This window comes from Danio rerio, chromosome 4 (assembly GCF_049306965.1).
Source record: "Danio rerio strain Tuebingen ecotype United States chromosome 4, GRCz12tu, whole genome shotgun sequence".
Classification (NCBI taxonomy): Eukaryota; Metazoa; Chordata; class Actinopteri; order Cypriniformes; family Danionidae; genus Danio; species Danio rerio.
The window spans coordinates 61,020,001-61,042,154 of NC_133179.1; the positions used below are offsets into that span (position 1 = coordinate 61,020,001).

At 37.7% G+C, this 22,154-nt stretch overlaps 1 protein-coding gene and 1 long non-coding RNA gene across 2 annotated transcripts in view; both read right to left on the minus strand.

Moving 5' to 3' along the window:
* Positions 1–22,154, minus strand: part of LOC101884513 (uncharacterized) — a 195,753-nt gene that overhangs the window by 27,432 nt on the left and 146,167 nt on the right. The gene's annotated exons all lie outside the window — the stretch shown is intronic.
* On the minus strand, positions 5,274–21,370 carry LOC110440044 (uncharacterized). The gene is made up of 6 exons (XR_012402722.1): positions 21,322–21,370; positions 20,763–20,814; positions 20,359–20,436; positions 19,951–20,005; positions 16,515–18,326; positions 5,274–5,475 (listed from the first exon to the last, which is right to left on the minus strand). It is a non-coding gene; the product is annotated as an uncharacterized lncRNA (long non-coding RNA).

The window sequence follows — 22,154 nt, forward strand, 5'->3', positions numbered from 1 at the left end:
GTCCTGATCTCAGGGGTTTCATGTATGATCACTTTTATATTAAATACAGTAACATCAGATACCTGTCCTGATCCCAGGTGTTTCATGTATGATCACTTTTATTTTATATACAGTAACATCAGATACCTGTCCTGATCCCAGGGGTTTCATGTATGATCACTTTTATATTAAATACAGTAACATCAGATACCTGTCCTGATCTCAGGTGTTTCATGTATGATCACTTTTATATACAGTAACATCAGATACCTGTCCTGATCCCAGGTGTTTCATGTATGATCACTTTTATTTTATATACATTAACATCAGATACCTGTCCTGATCTCAGGGGTTTCATGTATGATCACTTTTATATATATTAACATAAGATACCTGTCCTGATCCCAGGGGTTTCATGTATGATCACTTTTATTTTATATACAGTAACATCAGATACCTGTCCTGATCCCAGGGGTTTCATGTATGATCACTTTTATATATATTAACATAAGATACCTGTCCTGATCTCAGGGGTTTCATGTATGATCACTTTTATATATATTAACATCAGATACCTGTCCTGATCCCAGGGGTTTCATGTATGATCACTTTTATATATATTAACATAAGATACCTGTCCTGATCCCAGGTGTTTCATGTATGATCACTTTTATATTAAATACAGTAACATCAGATACCTGTCCTGATCCCAGGTGTTTCATGTATGATCACTTTTATATTAAATACAGTAACATCAGATACCTGTCCTAAACCCAGGTGTTTCATGTATGATCACTTTTATATATATTAACATCAGATACCTGTCCTGATCTCAGGGGTTTCATGTATGATCACTTTTATATATATTAACATCAGATACCTGTCCTGATCCCAGGTGTTTCATGTATGATCACTTTTATATTAAATACAGTAACATCAGATACCTGTCCTGATCCCAGGTGTTTCATGTATGATCACTTTTATATATATTAACATCAGATACCTGTCCTGATCTCAGGGGTTTCATGTATGATCACTTTTATATATATTAACATCAGATACCTGTCCTGATCTCAGGGGTTTCATGTATGATCACTTTTATATTAAATACAGTAACATCAGATACCTGTCCTGATCCCAGGGGTTTCATGTATGATCACTTTTATATTAAATACAGTAACATCAGATACCTGTCCTGATCCCAGTGGTCTCATGTATGATCACTTTTATATTAAATACAGTAACATCAGATACCTGTCCTGATCTCAGGTGTTTCATGTATGATCACTTTTATATACAGTAACATCAGATACCTGTCCTGATCCCAGTTGTTTTGTGTATGATGACTTTAAATAAAAATAGAAAATAAATATGAGTTATGTTAATTAACTAAGATCGAGAAAGAAAAATTAACCACGATTTATTACAGAAAATGTGGTATTTATTTGTTTAAACATGACTGAATACCATATTTTAAACTACAAAAACACGGTTAATCTTACCACAACCATTATTATTTGGTTTAAAATGGAAGTACAAAAGCCCAGAGACAGTAAAACGGAGTAAAATGAGGTCAGCCGTTTTTGCTAATGAAATCTTTAAAATATAACATTATAAACACAAAAAAATAACCTGTATGATTGTTTTTTCCCTCGTTATCCACCGCGGTAGGTTCTTTATCCATAATCATCCTGTTTGAAATGACCGCGCTAAAAAAAGAACCTGTACTGCGCATGATCGGTGACCTCTCAGTATTGTTTTTTTTTTAAGGGGGCGTTTCCCAAACACCGACCGAGCCACGCCCATTTTACGTCGTGGTAATGAAACCCCTGGAATTTAGTGCATGCCGTAATGAAACCCCTGGAATTTAGTGCATGCCGTAATGAAACCCCTGGAATTTAGTGCATGCCGTTGAATCACAGCGCGAGAGCGGCGCAGGCTTATGACGTCAGAAGCCACGCCAAAATAAAAGTCTTTTTTTTTTTTTTGCCACTTACTCTTAGTCATGAGTCATGACTTATTATATATAGTTTTTCTCTGCGTTTGGGCATTTTATCCTGTTAAAAATTAACAAAGCAATAAAAATGTTCTGTTTAAAATAAATTAAACTATGAATAGAAACAAAATAGCTTCTCTTCAACAGTTTCTTAATATGAGAGTAATTACCAAAAGTAAATCCAGTAAGTCCGAGCAAGAAACAACAGCCACAAATGAGCTGATTAAAACTAGTACTCCATTTGTTATATATAGTGATGTATACTTAGAATGAAGTGAAATTATGTTATTTAATCAATTAAACCTTCATTAAGACACTTAATACACGTACGTTGTTCAATAGTCCTCTTTACTTTGAGTTAAATAGTATTATGTTGTATAAAGGGTTAAAATAATATTGTCAACAGCAGGTACATCATTGGATGAAAAACCTGAAACTTTAATCAATCCCTTTATATCTGTGTACAAGCTTTAAAACAAACCTTTCTCCAGTAGAATAACTTTTTTTTCTATTAATGCTTAAACTGACAATTCAAGCACATCATAACAAAGTCAGACAGATCTTTAAAAAGAGCAATAATTTACATAGTCATAAGAAAAAATATCTAAAATCACATACAAATACAAATAATACCATTAGACAGAAAGGGAAAAATATTAATAGATTTAGACTAATAATACTAATACTAAAATTACTAAATTAAACAAACAAAATTAAATGAATGAAATTACAATGACACTTAACCAAATAACCGTAAGGAAAGCAAAATTGAGCATCTTCTTTAAATACATCTGCATAATATTTCAGGAATCTTAGATTTTTTTGTATTATTCTTAATAATATAAAGTGATTTTAGGAGGGAGTTAAATTCTATTCTAAAATAAACAAAGGATGGGTAATTATTTGTGAATTTCTGTTTGTGAATGAAAATTTGCCATATAAGATAAAAGAAAAAGTATGATGCGTTCCAGATATTTAGCTTTTGGGTCTTTTAAAGTCTTTTAGATTAAAGCAATTCACAGCATTGGCAGAAGCAGATATATGAGAATTTAGAAGTGACCAAAAATGCTTGGATATTGGACAATCAAAAAACATGTAGTGGTGCAGGGGTGGCCAACCCTGTACCTGGAGAGCCACTTCCTGCAGATTTCAGTTGCAACCCATATCTAACACACCTGCCTGTAATTATCACGTGGTGTTCAGGTCTTAGTTTATTTCTTCAGGTGTGTTTGATATGGGTAGCAACTGAAATCTGCAGGAAGGTGGCTTTACAGGAACAGGGTTGGCCACCCCTGTAGTAGTGTTTCCTCTGCTTGTTTGCAGAAAGAACAGGAGCTGTCGATGTCCAAAAAACTGTAAATACTAAATTTTACAGGGTACATTTTATGGAAAATTTTAAAATGCATTTCTTTTGCCTTGTTGGAAAATGCAATATTTGCCAGGTAAAAGCCAGGTTCTATTCCAGTCTATATCCTTAACCAAAGACCTCCAGTAAAACTTTCCTCTACACTGTTAACCCTTACTGTAGATTATGCAGTAAATAACTGTAAAATAGCCAGCGTTTAGCTGTAATGAAAGGAAACAGTATTTTACTGTAAAAGGAGCAGGATTTGTATGAAATTCTGTAGTGCAAAGAATAAATTACAGTAATTTACTCTATGTACCATTACAGATATTTACTGTGATAATAAATGGTAAATTACTGTTCAAACATTACTGCCCCATCTACTCTCATGCTTTATGTTGCTATTTTATATTTATTTTATCTCTGTGTTTTCTTTGGTTCCTTTTATGTTTTTAACATTGAGTATCAGGAGTCAACCAATGCCACAAAAATATTCACACAGAGCAAAGAAATTGTCACAATAATTTTTATAACTTTGTTTACTTTTTCTATAATTAATCTAATTTAATTGCCTAGTTTGACCTATAGTTAAGATTTTTAATTGCACTTTCAACAGAATATTAGTATTTTGCTAAATAACTAGTAAAAATGTGTTATTTAAAAAATATATATATATCTTAAACAACACGCACATACATTTTTGCAGAGACTCAATGAATTTGTCTGGAAAACTGGCAAGTAAAAGTGCCATTAACAGTATAAAGGCTTTTCTAAATAAATGTATAAATCATGATCTTTGTTGTGTTTTTTATTATTTTTTACTACAGATTTGGAACGACATGAGAATCAGATTATTTATTTATTTATTTTTTTCTATGGATGAAGTTTATATTATTGTATATTTTTATTGTTTTTATTAAACGATATGTGCATAACTGTGATAAATGTAGGCAGTTGCTTTGAAAATATGCTATGTACCAGGGTTGTCAAACTCCTGGAAAGCCACAGCCTAGTAGAATTTAGTTCTAGCCCTGCTTCAACACACTACCTTTAGATTTAGTTTAATCAGGTGTGTTTAATTAGTATAACTGCACTGTTACTCTGTAGATTGTGCAGTAAATAACTGTAAAAAAATGATTTAGGCATCACCACACACTCCCACAGGCTGTCCGTCTTATTCTAAACACAAAGGTGTTAGAAAGAGTTTTCAGAAAATGCTGGCCCTTTAAGAGAGCCAGGTGTTTGATTTGTTTACTGCTGAGTGTGCTCTATTCTCTGTCTATCAATTCAGATGTGGAGTCTGATGTTTTAGGCTTAAATAAGAATCTTAAATGAGTAAGTAAAATGTGTTCAAATGTTTTTGAGGGTTTCTAAAATAAGGCTGTGTTTTAAGTTATATTGTTGTTATCTTGAACTGTGTACTTGAAAGCTACATTGTTAGCTAGTTAGCCTCTCCTCGTATAACTTCTTACATTACTTTTGTTTAAGTACAGTATATGTATTTATTGGATATTGCATACTGCCATAATGTACAGATGCTAACAGTTGTGTGTATCTTTCTGGCAACTAAGCCAAAATTAAATTCCATCATCTCAGTAAGATAACATGTGCACATCATCACAGGGAATCACAAAAACATGATACACAAAGCCATCCACACACAAAAGCTCCACTGTCCGGTCCCAGGTTGTGAGTTTATTGCTAAGTATTTTTCAGAGCAGTGTTTCCATCTATGAATTTATATTTGAAACAATAAAAAAGTTTGTTGTCATGAGATAATTATAACAATAAAAGATTGGATCCTTTAGTTTTTCGGTGTTGCCAACTTTATTTTTGTTTTCTATAATTATTTTAAACTTTTTGAGAATTGACACAGTTTTTAATTATTTAAAACTTTAAAATTTAAAATAATTATTTTGTTTTTTGCTGTTCAGTTTTCTTTTTTTTTTTTTTGCATGGTCAGCATTGAGGAGAGAGTAACACATTTCACTGCAGCAGTTTGTGTGTGTGTGCGTGTGTGTGTGTTTATTGGATATGTGATTGTGATAAATGTTAGCAGTTGCTTTAAAAGTATGCTATATACCAGGGGTGCTTAATCCTGTTCCTGGAGATCTACCTTCCTGCAGATTTCAGTTGCTATCCATATCAAACACACCTAAACCAATTAATTAGGACCTGAACACCACGTGATAATTACAGGCAGGTGTGTTTGATATGGGTAGCAACTGAAATCTGCAGGAACGTAGATCTCCAGGAACAGGATTAAGCACCCCTGCTATATACCATGGGGGTCAAACTCCAAGTTCCTGGAGAACTGCAGGGCAGCAGAGTTTAGTTCCCACCCTTCTTTAACATTACCTGTAGATTTCTAACGAGCCTTAATTAGTTTTATCAGGTGTGTTTAATTAGAGTTACAGCTTAAAGTCCCGGTCACACTGCACTTTTCTCCCTTTAGACTTCCATTCATACGCATGTGAATGCTGCAGACCTGGAATGCATGCTCATGAGTAGTGGTGGGCAAAGCGATGCTTCGTGAAACACTGAAACTATCGAAGCAAATGTGTCGAAGCTTCGAAACGTTTCGAAACACCATTCTACGGCGACACCTAGTGGTCATTTTAATTGTATTTCACTGAAACAGCTTCAGCAAAGAACAGTTGAGCAAATTAGGGTATGAAACCCCACTTTGCAGCCCTGAATCTGCAAGTGGTTTATACGAGCGGTTAAAGTCCGTGAATACCATGCGGGAATAATGGGTTCGAATCCATACTGAAACAATTATTTTGAAATGCTTCAATAGCAGTTGGTAATGCTTTGTTATTGTATCGTTTTGTTTCAACATTGCTATGACATACGAATAAACACCTTGTAAATAAATTTGTATTGTTTTGTTCATAAAACAGGGTTGTTGCTAGATCAGATACAGTTGTGGCCAGAAGTTAACAATAATTATTTATATTATTAATTAAATTTCCCATTGTATTTTATTAACGTCTATCCAAAACCTAAACCCATCACAGTACTGTAAAAATATGAATTATTGTTTTACAGTGTTACAAAAATGATGCTAAATTGATGACATATCCGCTGTATCCTATCTAGACTACACCATAAAACAGTAACATGATTAAAATATATAAAATCATGATTTTGTAGTATTTGGACTAGTCGGGATTCGAACCCAAAACAAATTTGTAACAGATCTGTTGTGCACACGCACGGTCCACTAAGCCATACAAGACACAGTTACGTTCTTGATCATGCCAGTCAAATGCAGATTCTCCGGGTCTTGAAACGCCTCTGAAATGATCAATGCTTTGAATCGCTTCAAGTGTTTCGAAACACTTTAGTCACGTGACCTGGGTGTTTCGGATCATGCTTCGGTGCAGTGTTTCGAATCACTTGCGCTTCGGGATCTCGACACTGTGTCGAAACGTCAGTTTCACGTCAGCCATCCTTACTCATGAGACAAATTTTACAGTTTGCAGCATTGGAAAGTTCAAGCTTGGAGAACTCTGAACTGTGAAATCACATCATGTGATTGCTTGAGACTAATCAAAGATCAAACCATGACCTCTCTGAACAAAAATTATGGACCAGTTGCTTGCTTTTTCAATCTCTAAATATTTTGTTTAATCCCACTCCTTTTCGCAGAGCCATATGACAGAATTTTGCATGCTTAAACGTTAGTTTGACTGCAGCCTTGCTGTGCAGACCTGTGGCTCTCAGTAATATGTAAGATGATATTTATATCTGCTGATTTCTTAATTTTGGTTTACGTTTTCTGTTTTATATTTGTTTGCTGCCAAAACAATAAAATAAATTTGTCAGAATTTACAACTTAATTAATTTAAAGAATTAATAAAAGGCAAGAATACTAATTAATTTTAGTAACACCTTGACATACTATTGTGTATGCAGTATAATGCTGTGAGTTGTAACACTACAGTACAGTAATTAACTGTACACAGTTTCCAGTTAGTTACCACTACTGCTCTATTACAGTGATTAACTGGCAACACTGTTGCCAGCTATTCACTGCAATGGTTCGGTTACAGTAAACAACTGGCAACACTGTTGCCAGCCACTCACTGTAATGGTTTAGTTTCAGTAATTAACTGGCAACACTGTTGCCAGTTACTTACTGTAACCAAACTTTTACAGTGAGTAGCTGGCAACAGTGTTGCCAGTGTTCTACTGTAAAAAAGCCTGGTAAGGTCTAACAGTGTAGACGAAATTTTCCATTTATATTGGAAAATTTGACGCACAAAGCTAATGTTTAGTTTCTTATCTAACAGACTAACATCTTCTAAAAGCAAATTTACAGTTAAATGTACAGTGACTTTTAACTAGGTGAACTAAACCGGGTGATATTGCCTAACAACTTTATTAAATTCATTAGGACGAGTTGGAAAACAGTGGTAGGTTATAAATGGTTTACGAAAGAATGTTTCCTGCATCATCAAACAAGCAAAGGATCCATTTAATATTATTTTGAAACCAACTTTGGAAAAATAACAATTTGTTTCTGATTGTAATATCTCGGTTATTCCATAAGAATAATCGGTGGGGAGAAAAATTGTGAACATAACCAAGCTTCCAAGCAAGCAGACATTGCTGGTGGAATTTAGACAAAGCAAAAGAAAGCTTGTAGGGAAGATAATTAAATTTAAGAAGAAACAAAAGACTTGTCACCGACTCGGTCTCAGTCATTCCCCTCGCTGGCCAGCAGAGGCCACCATCTCCGGACTTCTAACATTACGTCATCCTTTCACCCTGATTCCAGCACACCTGATCTCCATTCCGCTAATGACCCACATACCCTTCATAAGCAGCTCACACTCACACAACCAGTGCGAAGTCTTGTTTTAGCCCTGGCCAGCATTTCTGAGCGGTCTATTCTGCCTGATCTCCCGTTTACTACTTCAGCCCGTTTCCTGACTCTGCCTTCTGCCTGCCCACGACCAAAGCCTGTTACACGGACTCTGATACTCGCTGCCTACCCTCGACCAAAGCCTGTTACACGGACTCTGAATCACGCTGCCTGCCTCTGACCCATGCCTGGTAATCACTCTGTGTCTGTCAATCACCAGCCCTTATTCATTGAAGTGTATGTTGTATGTTCGCACAGTCGTGCGCGCTTTATGTTGAGTGTGACTTAATAAATACTGCAAATGGATCCCTCCGTGTCAGTCTCCCTGTTACAGAAGACTTCGCCCAACATGAATCCCGCAGCCATACAGGTTTTGTCTCACGAAGTCACAGCTCAAGCTCAGGTACTGACCACTCATCAACAGCAACTAACGCACTTAACTCAGTTGACAGACGAACTTGTGAAATCACTGCAAAACCTGCAAGCTGCTCCCACAGTGCAACTCACCGCCAACTACTCACTGAGTCAACCCGTTGTGACACAACCCCCGACAGTCTCCGGAGCTCGATTGGCATTTCCTGACAAATTCTCAGGTAACCCAGCAAAATGTAAAGGCTTTCTGTTGCAATGTAAACTGTTTATCGCCCAACAGCCCCACCTGTTTAAGGACGAGAATGGAAAAATTGCTTTTGTATGCTCATTGCTCACAGGGAAAGCATTAGACTGGGCTACTGCAGTTTGGCCAGACAGCACCCCGATATTTCCCTCGTTTAATGACTTTCTCAAACGTTTCTGCACTGTGTTCGATCACCCCGAGGGTGGTCGTAATGCTGGTGAGGAGCTATTGTGTATCCAACAGGGAGATCGCTCCGCAGCTGAATTCGCACTGCATTTCCGCACTCTGGCAGCGCAAACAGGCTGGGCTGATGATCCACTTACTACACTCTACAGAAAGGCTCTGAAACCAGAACTGCAAAAAGAGATGGCATGTCGTGACGAGGGAAAAACACTGGACCAGCTGATCGAACTATCCATAAGGTTAGACATTCTTCTCCGCACTCGTAACCCACTGTGCTCAATTGCTTCCAGTCCTGTATCTCCTAAAACCCCCGCTGAACCTATGCAACTGGGCAGAACCCGCCTAAACCCTGAGGAACGTGAACGAAGGAGGAGAAATCACCTGTGCATCTATTGCGGACTTCCAGGTCATACTAAGGTTTTATATCCCAACAAGCCTCCCCCTAAAACCCTTCCGGTGAGTGCTACCACAATGTTCATGACCACAAATGACATTATGAGTATACCTGTCAGTTTGAAACACGAAGGAGTTGAGATTTTGACCATGGCCATGATCGATTCAGGAGCCGCTGGCAACTTTATCGATTACACTATGCTATCACTCACTCCATTCCTCTAACCTCCTGTGATTCCTCCCTAGCCATCACTGCTGTTGACGGGCGCCCACTGGGAGAGGGACACAAAATTCCAGACTGCACCAATCTCTTTAAACAGGCTCTCTCCACGAAGAAGAGATTTCCCTCCTTGCCATCGACTCCCCTCGACACTCTGTAATCCTCGGGTTACCATGGTTACAACTACATGACCCTCAAGTTTCCTGGAGAACTGGTGAGATCATTAAATGGAGCGATCATTGCTTTACCCAGTGCCTGCATTCTGTTTCCCCAGTCCAGATCAACACGATTACCAGCACCGAAGACCCTGAACTATGTAAAATTCCTGAGGCTTATCATGACTTAACCGAGGCTTTTAATAAGCAGAAAGCTACCAAGCTCCCTCCTCATCGTGAAAATGACTGTGCCATTGAACTACTGCCAGGCACCACGCCCCCTCGTGGTCGAATTTTCCCTCTCTCTCAACCTGAGACTGCAGCTATGAACACTTACATTACCGAGGAGCTAGAAAAGGGCTTTATCAGACCATCTACATCACCTGCTTCAGCTGGCTTCTTCTTCGTTAAAAAGAAGGATGGCAGTTTACGCCCCTGCATCGACTACCGAGGATTGAACGAAATTACTGTCAAATATCGCTATCCCTTACCATTGGTTCCAGCAGCCCTCGAACAGCTCCGCTCAGCCCAGTATTTCACCAAATTGGACCTCCGCAGTGCTTACAACCTCATCCATATCCGACAGGGAGACGAGTGGAAAACCGGGTTCTCTACCATCAACGGCCACTACGAGTACCTCGTTATGCCCAGCAAACAGTCCTTCCGTGTTCCAGGCTTTTGTAAATGAAATATTCAGAGACATGCTCAACCAATGGGTCATAGTGTACATTGACGACATCTTGGTCTACTCCAATTCCTTATCAGAGCATATCCAGCACGTCAGAGCGTTTCTCAGACGCCTCATTCAGAACCAGTTATACGCCAAAATTTCCAAGTGTGAGTTCCATCAAACCTGTATATCGTTCCTGGGTTACATCATCAGCCCCGAAGGTGTGGCTATGGACCAGAAGAAAGTCGACTCCGTTATGCAATGGCCACAACCAGAAACTATTCGACAACTGCAACGATTCCTGGGCTTTGCCAACTTCTATCGACGGTTCATAAGGAACTTTAGCTCAGTAGCTGCTCCACTTACTGCTATGGTCAAAGCTAATAATGCTCGCCTTAAGTGGAACCCAGACGCCACTCGAGCATTTTAACCAGCTCAAAACCCGCTTCTCCAGTGCACCCATTCTGCGTCATCCTGATCCCGAGCAACCTTTTGTGGTTGAAATCGACGCATCTAACTGGCATTGGAGCCATTCTGTCCCAGAGATCCCTATCTACTAAGAAACTCCATCCCTGTGCTTTTCTACTCCCGCAAACTCAACTCCGCGGAGAGGAATTATGACGTGGGAAACCGTGAACTCCTCGCTATGAAGGCTGCTTTAGAGGAGTGTGGACATTGGCTCGAGGGCGCTAAGCACCCATTCACCGTCATGACAGACCATAAAAACCTGGAATACATTCGATCCTGTAAACGTCTGAACCCTAGACAGGCAAGATGGGCTTTGTTCTTCACGCGCTTCGACTTTCAAGTCACGTACATCCCTGGCTCGAAGAACGTTAAGGCAGACGCTCTCTCCCGCCTCTCAGATGAGGAAACATCAGATAACGGTGATGAACCCATTCTCAAAGATCCCCTGATCATCGCTCCCATTCAGTGGGACATCGAGCATGAAATTCTACAAGCCTCTGAACACAGTACCACGCCGCAGTCCTGTCCTGAGAATAAGATATTTGTTCCCCCGTCACTTTGTGAAAAACTAATCGCAGAGGTACATAATCACCCCAGCTCCGGTCACCCAGGCAGTACTGCTACAGCGCAACTAATTTAATCCCGATACTGGTTGTCATCTATTAATAAAGACATCATTAATTTCATTAATAAGTGCTCACCCTGTCAGATGTCCAAACACTCCCGTCACCGTCCGGCTGGTCTGCTCCAACCCCTGGAGGTCCCACGTCGTCCCTGGTCACACATTGCCATAGATTTCGTCACTGATTTACCTCAATCTCAAGGAAACACCACCATCCTCACTGTTGTGGACCGATTTTCTAAATCCTGTCGCCTTATTCCCATAGCCAACTGCCTACAACCCTGGAAACGGCCGAACTGCTCTGTGAATTTGTGTTCCGATATTATGGTCTCCCTGAAGACATCGTCTCGGATCGAGGGTCCCAGTTTACCTCCCGACTCTGGTCCGCCTTTTTCAAGAACCTCCAAGTGAACATTAGCCTAACATCCGGCTACCATCCCCAATCCAACGGCCAAACAGAGCGTCTGAATCAGGAGATCGGCAGATTCCTCCGCACATACTGTCATTCCAATCAGGCTGAATGGGCAAAATTCCTCATGTGGGCAGAATATGCTCAACTCCCTGAGAAAGGCATCAACGGGTTTGACTCCATTCCAGTGCGTCCTAGGCTTCCAACCTCCTCTCTTCCCCTGGTCCGGCGAGACCACTGAACTTCCCGCTGTAGATACATGGTTCAGAAGTTGCGAGGAAGTATGGAACGCAGCTCACACCCATCTCTCTCACGCCGTACGGCGATTCAAAGAACAAGCCGACCGACACCGTCGTCCTGGTCCCACGTATTCCCCAGGACAGTGGGTATGGCTCTCCACCCGTGACTTGCGCCTCAGACTACCCTGCAAGAAACTCAGCCCCAGGTACGTGGGTCCTTTCCAAATAGACAAACAAATATCTCCTGTTTAGTTCTGACTGACACTCCCTAATCAATACTGTATTTCTCCCACTTTCCATGTCTCTCTGCTCAAGCCTGCTGTTGGTCCAGCCGAGGCGGATAGGGAGGTGGCAGCCGGTGAACAGGGTCCCCCGCCTCTCATGATCGATGGAGAGGAGGCCTACCAAATCCACGAGATCCTGAGATCCAGACGCCGGGGTGGACAACTCCAATACCTCATTGATTGGAAGGGGTACGGCCCGGAGGAAAGATCATGGATCAACCGTAAGGACATTCTTGACTCAACACTACTGGAAGGCCACCATCTCCGGACTTCTAACATTACGTCATCCTTTCACCCTGATTCCAGCACACCTGATCTCCATTCCGCTAATGACCCACATACCCTTCATAAGCAGCTCACACTCACACAACCAGTGCGAAGTCTTGTTTAGCCCCGGCCAGCATTACTGAGCGTTCTATCCTGCCTGATCTCCCATTTACCACTTCAGCCCGTTTCCTGACTCTGCTCTGCCTTCTGCCTGCCCACGACCAAAGCCTGTTACACGGACTCTGAATCACGCTGCCTGCCTCTGACCCATGCCTGGTAATCACTCTGTGTCTGTCAATCTCCAGCCCATATTCATTGATGTGTATGTTGTGTGTTCGCACAGACGTGCGTTCTGTATGTTGAGTAAAGTGTGACTTAATAAATACTGCAAAATGGATCCCTCCGTGTCAGTCTCCCCGTTACATTAACAATCTGCATGACTTCACCAATGTGGATTTTTTTTTTTTTTTTTTCTGCAACTAATACATTTTGATCGACTAAAGGTTACTCAATTGTAAGAGGCAGCCCTAGTAATCAGTAGCCACTTCAACACTTTAAACTACTGAGAGATTAAAAAACAAATGGCAATTTGTCCTTGGCTGTTTAATTTTTTAAATATGCTGTTCATGCAACCAGTGGCTTTCTGTTATTTTATTTACTTTTTTGCCACAAAGTTAAAAATATATCTAACTTCCTGTTGGGTTTGAGATTCTGCTCCAAGAGACTTTTTTTGTTTTTTTGTTGTTGTTGGTTTTGGCTTGTTTGAGGTGTGCCAACTTTCGTATGCATGCGTGATTTGTAGCTCGTTAATCGAAGTAATCAAATGTTTACAGTCTTTAAATCTTTGGCTCAAAGTCAAGTCACTTTCATTTCAGTGGAATTTTATACGATACAGATCAAAACAGTCAAAACAGCTTTATATTGATAGTGAATGCAGCAAACTATATGGCTTGTAAGTTTACCATGAATTGATTTAGCACTGGGTACCAGTTAGGAATTATTTTCTTTAAATGAGAATGCCACTTCCAACTTTTGTATTTTTTAGTTGTATGAGACAAAAATACTTTTGGACAGTAATTAATTTTTTGAAGCAATATTTGTTTTACTCAAAGCTGATTGTACATGAACAATTACTGTTTATGGTTATCTGCATAAAATACTTTGTTCTGCATATTTTGTCTTACAGCTGAGAAGATTGATCAAGAAACCCTCCTTCTTTTAGATGATGTCACACTGACTTCTCTTATCTCTATTATTGGACTTCGTTTAAAATTCAAGAAGTACCTCAAGAACGTGCTTGATGTAAGTAAAAGGTATTAGGTGTACACAACATGGGGTACATTTGCTTTAAATGCAAAAGGTCTTTGGGATCTGACGTCAGAGCATTTTTTTCACATTTGAGAGTTGCACATCATGTCTATTCTACATCCACATACTTTCAGTGTGCTCAAGCTGAATGTAATCGCACATTCAGTATTATTAGATCATTTAGAAGACACCTACTGCAGCATGCTAATGAAATTGGCAATGAAATGGAGGAAGCCCCTTTGGTTGAGCCTGAAAACTATTCATCAAATTCAGTTTTAGAGGCTGTTGAACAGAGTGATGAGGAGCATGATGAAATTTCTGATGAACAATGTGATGAGTTTCAGGAGGATAATATAAGAGACAGGGTAGCATTGTTTTTAGCAAAATTAAGGTCAAATTCCTCCCAGACATTGAGTGCTGTTAATTGTGTGGTAGAGCACACATCTAGCCTTGTCAGTGATGTTGTTGGATCCCTACAAAGAAAAACAGCCTCTTTTTTTAAGAGACATAGGCCACATTGACAGTCCTGAGAGCCAGAGTTTTTTAGAAAATTTTGCATTGGCAGCTCAACCATTTCAGGGCTTTGAGTCAGAGTACAAGCAAATGCAGTACTTTACACAGTCTGGATGCTTTGTTCATCCAAAAGAAGTGCCTTTCCCTGGTGTCTAATACACCCAAAAGAGAGACACATTGACGGGGATTGTAAAACAAGTGGCAGACCAAGATAAGTTTCAGCTAATTCCTTTAAGGCCTTTGCTAAAGCTGGTTTTAGAAAGTCCAGGGACAATGGACAAGATCTTTGAATGGCAAAATCAAGAGAGCACTGCTCTTGAAGATTTTAGAGACGGCACAATCTTCAAAGCCAGTGAACTGTTTTCCAAAGAGTTATCCATTCCTCTTGTACTGTACAACGATGAATGTGAGATGGTAAACCCACTTGGATCAAAAACCTCAGTTCACAAGCTAGGCTTTGTTTATTTTACTCTTAAATGCTTGCGACCTGAGTTTCTCTCCAGCCTAAACTCTCACTTCTTGTTGGCAGTGTACAAGACAGATGACATAAAAAATTTATGGAATAAATGCTGTCTTAGATCCAATTGTGTCTGAGATTAAGGATCTGGAATAGGAAGGAGTTCAGGTTGACACAAAACATTTCAAGGGTACTATTAAAGCAAGCGTTGCACAGGTTTGTGGGGATAACCTGGGTCTTAATTCCATCCTAGGCTACACAGAAAGTTTCTCAGGGAAAACTGTATGTCGATGGTGTCGAGTTCATAAAGAGGTTTTGAGAGAACAGACAGTTGAGGACCTGTCAGTGATGCGCAACAGGATAAACTACACTGTTAGACCTTACCGGGTTTTTTTAAAGTAGAATACTGGCAACACTGTTGCCAGCCACTCACTGTAAAAGTTCGGTTACAGTAAGTAACTGGCAACAGTGTTGCCAGTTAATTACTGTAACTGAACCATTACAGTGAGTGGCTGGCAACAGTGTTGCCAGTTATTTACTGTAACTGAACCGATACAGTGAGTAGCTGGCAACAGTGTTGCCAGTTAATTACTGTAATAGAGCAGCAGTGGTAACTAACTGGAAACGGTGTACAGTTAATTACTGTATTGTAGTGTTACAAATCACAGCATTATACTGCATACACATTAATAGTGTCATATATAGTTATTGTAGTGTTACTAAAATTAATCAGTATTCTTAGCTGTTATTAAAAAATAGAAGGCATAACATTTTTCAGACAAATTTATTTTATTGTTTTGGCACCAAACAAATAAATAACAAAAAGTATAACAAAATTAAGAAATCAGCAGATATAAATATTGTCTTACATATTACAGGTCTGCACAGTAAGGCTGCAGTCACACTAACATTTGAGCAAGCAAAATTCTGTCATACTGCACTGCAAAGTGGAATTAAACAAAGTGAGTAGTGGAATTTAACAAAATAATTAGAGATTGAAAAAGCAAGCCAGAGAGGTCATGTTCTGATCTTTGATTGGTATCAAGCAATCACATGATGTCATTTCGCAGGTCAGAGATCTCCAAGCTTGAACTTTCCAATGCTGCGAATTATGAAATTTGTCGCATGAGCTATCATTTCAGGTCTGCAGTACTCACATGTGTATGAATGGAAGTCTATAGGGAGAAAAGTGCAGTGTGACTGGGACTTTAAGCTGTAACTCTAATTAAACACACCTGATCAAACTAATTAAGGCTTGTTAGAAATCTACAGGTAACGTTGAAGCAGGGTGGGAACTAAACTCTGCTGCGCTGCAGTTCTCCAGGAACTTGGAGTTTGACCCCCATGGTATATAGCAGGGGTTATCAAACCTATCCTGTTCCTGCAGATCTACCTTCCTGCAGATTTCAGTTGCTACCCATATCAAACACACCTGCCTGTAATTATCAAGTGGTGTTCAGGTCCTAATTAATTGGTTTAGGTGTGTTTGATATGGATAGCAACTACCCAGCAAACACATAACGTTCCCTGAAGGTTTCCAGAACGTCCTGGGAACGTCCCTACAACAAACACCCTAACGTTCCCTGTTAGTTAGCCAGGAAAGTTTTCTTGACGTCAACACAACGTTCCCTGCAGGTTCTCAGAACGTTCCCGGGACGTCCCCTGCGGGTTAGCAGAATGTTCCCAGGATGTTCCCTGCAGGTTCGCGGAACGTTCCCGCGACGTCCCCTGCGGGTTTGCAGAATGTTCCCTGCAGGTTCGCAGAACGTTCCCGCGACGTCCCCTGCGGGCTTGCAGAATGTTCCCTAGATGTTCCCTGCCGGTTTGCAGAACGTTCCCGGGACGTTAGCACAACGTCCCCAGAAAGTCCCCTAAACAGTCTCTAAATGTCTGCATTAACATGCTTAAACACAAATAATCAGACCAAAGAAATTACTTTTTCCATTGTTTATTGTTCAGAAAAAGCAAATAGTAAGAACCGTAAATGATACATTATATAAATAGTTTACATCTACATAAAATAGAAAGATTTTAAACAACAAAATACAAAACTGAATTGCAAATCTTTAAATTACATGAACAATATGATGCACAACTGGACAATTCTTAGAATAATTTGCAAAACTATGACATTTTAAACAACAAAAATACTAAATGTAGCTATTTGCAAATGCTGTATGATTCATAACTGGCAAATTATTAAAATAATTAGTACCTGGAAAACAATATTTATTAAAAAATACAAATTTTAAACAACAAAATAGGTTTTCAAATGTTTACAATGTAAGAAATTACAATATGATCCATATCTGGTAAATTATTAAAATAATCAGCATTTGCAAATAAATAAATATTTTAAACAAAATAAATGCATGCATGTTTCAAGTGATAAATATTCATATATGTATGATCACTAGTAAATTACATTTAAAAATACATTTAAAATATTTTTTTAAATAAGACATTTTAAACAACAAATGTTTCAAATATAGTGAATTGCACTAATAATAGATCCCATGACTGGTCAATTATTAAAAATACATATGAATAAGACATTTTAAGCAACAAAATTGATCAGCAAATATTTTAAATGTAATAATATAAACTTTAATGTAAAAAAAGTGTGGGAGAAACCTTCTAAAAACATAACAAATGTGGAAAACAAGTCACCACTTGATGTCATAAAATGTTTATTAAATCTAATATTGGAAATTTATCTGCATTGTCCGTTTACAATGTTTATAATTTTGTGGGACTTACTTAATAAACCCACTAAAAAAAGCTTGCTCAGTCAACTGTTCCAAGTAGTTAGAAAACTTTTGGCTTTGGTTTAATGTATGACAATTATTATTAGGCAATAAAAAAATATATAGAAGATGTTACAAATATAAAGATGTTACAAAGCTCAGTGTTACAAAGCTTTAAACAAATCTGTCCAGTAGAGGTCGCTAACAGACTGCCAATCACATATGCCTTTCAAAGATGTGCACGTGAGAGAATACAGTCTGAGTGAAGCAACTGGCATTGAAGTTGAATGTTGCTAACTATCGTTGTTTGGTGGATTTGTGCGTATTATGAACAAATCACATTTTTATTCACCAATGTGGAATAAAGCAACCGAAGTTCACTAAACCAGACTCATGCATTCCAACCAATGAACCACAGTGATCACCACCTTTAAACTACCAACGTAGTTGAATGCTTCTCAACTCTGATTTCTTGCTAGTTTTTTGATTTTAAGCTGTAGGCACCAAACATGTCATTCTGATGGAACTGTCCTCATGTTTTGTGCACAGAAGCTCCAAGGATTGCTTCACCAGGTAGTTCATCTGTAAAACAAATGTCAGTAAAAAACAACAATTATTAATTTTGACAGCAGCTGGAAGAACGGTCTACTTGTTTGCATTAAAGAGTCAAACAAACACATATTTAAATTAAATGATAAAGAGAGAGTGTAGAAGTGCACTTAAGTTCTTAGGTGCACAATCAACATACTGTGCTCAGCATAAACAAGTACACCACTCACAAATCTATCATATTTGTGCATACACATTAGATTAGTCAGTACTGAAGCCAAATCTGGGGCTTATCGAACAAAATAATTTAAGATAATGGTCCAAAATTAGTACACCCAAATTTATGTTATAGAAAAATATTAAATAAAACATTTAAAAAGAGCAAAATTCAAGAGAAACAAAACATTCTACAATTTTGTAGTTTGTAAATTTTTTCAAATATGATGCTTGAATTTAATTGTATTATCTTTCTATTTCTAAAGATGTGACTAAAACATTTAAATAAATATATCTGTTTAATAAATCTGTTTGGTTTAAATCCACCAAAATACATTACTTATATTCACTGAGAAATGGATAGAAATTCATTTTCAGAATGGGCTGTACTCAATTATGCTGAGCACTGTAGGTAATGTTTATCACAAACTCTTGTTACCACTCATCACCGTTTATGTTCTTGTGAAATCCCTTAATTATATTAATAATTATGTCTGAAAACAAACACAATGTACAAGTAATTTAAATTCATTTTTATTAGCAATTTTACCGGTACTACTGAATTATGAAACTGCATTGGGTTTTGCCTTATGGATCACAGTCGTGAAAATTCAAGAGGTTATTTGAAACACTGAGGCTGTGCAATGTAGTCTTTTTTTCTTTTTCGTGTTTTCTTGTGAACTCAGATAAATAATTTTATTGTTATCTATATATCCTAAAAAAAAATGTAACAATGTACAATGTAAATGTAGGTCCAATATAAATTACAAAAATAAATATTCATATTTTTGCATTAAACAATTTAAGAAAATATTAATTACTTAAAATTGTTGCATTATTAAATTAGTTCACCTAAGAAAATATATATTTGTTAACATTTACTCATCCTCATGTTGTCCGAAACCCCAAGACCTTTGTTAATATTCTGAACAAATTATGATATTTTAAATTAAATCTGAGACTCCCTCATCCATAGACAGCAAGGGTTCAGAGACACTCAAAGTCCAGAAAAGGCACTAAAAAAACTCTTAAAACAGACCGTGTGCCTTAAGATGTTCAAACTGAATATTATCAAGTAAAGGAGAAGAAACTGTTCAATAAAGTTATTATTCTTGTTTTATGTGTGCAAAAAAACATATTCTCATAGCTTCATAATATTTTGATTGAACCACTGAAGACATATGGTCTGAGGATTTGTTTGGGTTCCTTTTCTGGATTTTGAAACTTTAACCTTGCTGTTGATGGAGGATGAGAGAGCTCTTAGATTTAATCTAAAATATCATAATTTGTGTTCTAAAGATAAACAAATGTTTGAAATGAAACAAAGATGAGAAATTAATGACGTAACCTACGTTTCTTTATGAACTAATCCTTTAATTAGATTTAAATACAAGTTATTCTTATATTAAACATGTTTATGAACATCAGCGAAAAAAAGTACCTGTATGTACATCAAAAAAATGCAGCAACTTTTGCCTGGATGGATCTTTGTTTATCTGCAAGTGAAAAAAAGAAAAGACTAATGAAAATGATTTAAATATTGTACATAACCCATATGTTTGGGTCTGGAGAAGGTCAATCCGACTCCAGGGCTGTGCACTGATTGTGTAAATGAAAAATTGACCCAAAACAAATGATTATGACTGACTAAAATTGACAATGAAAAATTCGCAAATGTGCTTCAACTGGCTTACCAAGAGCAATGGAAATGAAGAAAAAAAAAATACTGTTTTAAAAAGGTTTAATAATCCAACAGTGATTACTGGCTAATCAATATCGAAGGGTTTCTCAAACTTGAAAGCTCACGCTACGAAATCTTGCAGGGATTTGCTGTAACACACTACTGTACCTGGCAGATTGTTGTAACACTGGAGATCTTGATCAGCTGATTCAGCTCTGCTTAACTGGGGCTGGATGGAGATCAGTACTGAAAAGAGAAAAAAAAAACAGATATTATTTGTCGTATACCCCTAAAAATTTGAGAATGTTCAATGATATCTGAAAATGCACAAGATGATAAGAAGAGTAATGCATCCAGAGAGACTTTTCAATTCAAATAAAAAAACAAGATTTTAACATTTATTTTGATGATTTAAATGAACTTGAATATAATTATGACATTACTTGGTTGGGTTTACAGGATATAATATATAATCTGTACATTAGAAATCATTATGTATATTAAAGTTTCTTATAAAGCATATATTCACGCGTGTGTGTGTGTGTGTGTGTGTGTGTCAAACCTATACATACAAGGCCAATGAGTCTCTCTTCTCCCAGCTTGTCACAAAAGCCTAGACTTTGCCTACAAAAAGAGATGATGTTAATTACGTCCTAATATTATCTGTTTAGCCTTTGTAAATAGCACACTTCTGAATATCTGAGTGAAGCTGGTTAAATGTCAGTGCATTTTTTATGATAACGTTACAGATAACATTATTGTACTTACGTTGCCATTCTACAATATACTAGCTCATATGGCCACCTCGAAGGTTTGGTTGAAGAGCAGTTAAACAATAAATAAAACTAACACCGTTATGTCTGCAAAATGGTTTAAGTTAATAGATTTGTGTGGTTGTAGAAGATAATATAACGTTAGCCTCAGAAAACGGACTCTGAAGTGGCTAACGTAACGAGTTGACCGTTATAAATTAACCGTTTGCTTTTAAATAGCAAGTACCATACAATGTGATTAATGGTCTCATTAACCTTTACATTCGGTATAATAGCTTCTGTTTATGAACAAATTCAAAAGGATTTTGAAAAAGTCCTAAAAAAAATACTGAAATCAAAAGACAACTGATAAACCTACCTGATTAGCGGAGCTGGCCGACGACGTCTTGAAGCTGGAGTTGGCGTGTGAGTGACAGGTCTTCCGTGCGGAGCTCCAGCCGCCCGTCATTGGTTTGATTTAATCACGTGATACAGACGACGTCGACGACGCATATAAATTATTATATCTAAATGACATTACTAAATATTTTTAAATAAAATAATAAATCAAGTGATTTTATTAATAAACCAAAGTCCAGAAACAAAAAATAAATAAATAATTAATATTTAAAAACACACATGGGTGTTTGTACAATAATAAAAAACGATCTGTGAACGCTCTCTCTAGGTTATGAAAATAATACACAGAAATAACGTACAGGGAACATTCTGGGAAGGTTCTCTTGGTTATAAAATAAAACATGAAAATAACCTACACAGAACGTTCTGAGAAGGTTCTCTATATGTTATGAAAATAAAACCAACAAATAACCTATAGGGAACGTTCAGAGAACGTTCTCTTTTGGTTATAAAATAAACCCCCAAAAATAACCTACAGGGAACGTTCTGGGAAGGTTATCTCATGGTTATGAAAAAAAACCATGAATAAAACCTAGAGGGGACGTTCTGGGAAGGTTCTGTCTATGTTACGACAATAAAACCAACAAATAACCTACAGGGAACGTTCTGAGAAGGTTCTCTTTTGGTTATAAAATAAATCCCAAAATTAACCTACAGGGAACGTTCTGGGAAGGTTCTCTCTATGTTACAAAAATAAAACCAACAAATAACCTACAGGGAACGTTCTAAAAAGGTTCTCTTTTGGTTGTAAAATAAATCCCAAACTTAACCTACAGGGAACGTTCTGGGAAG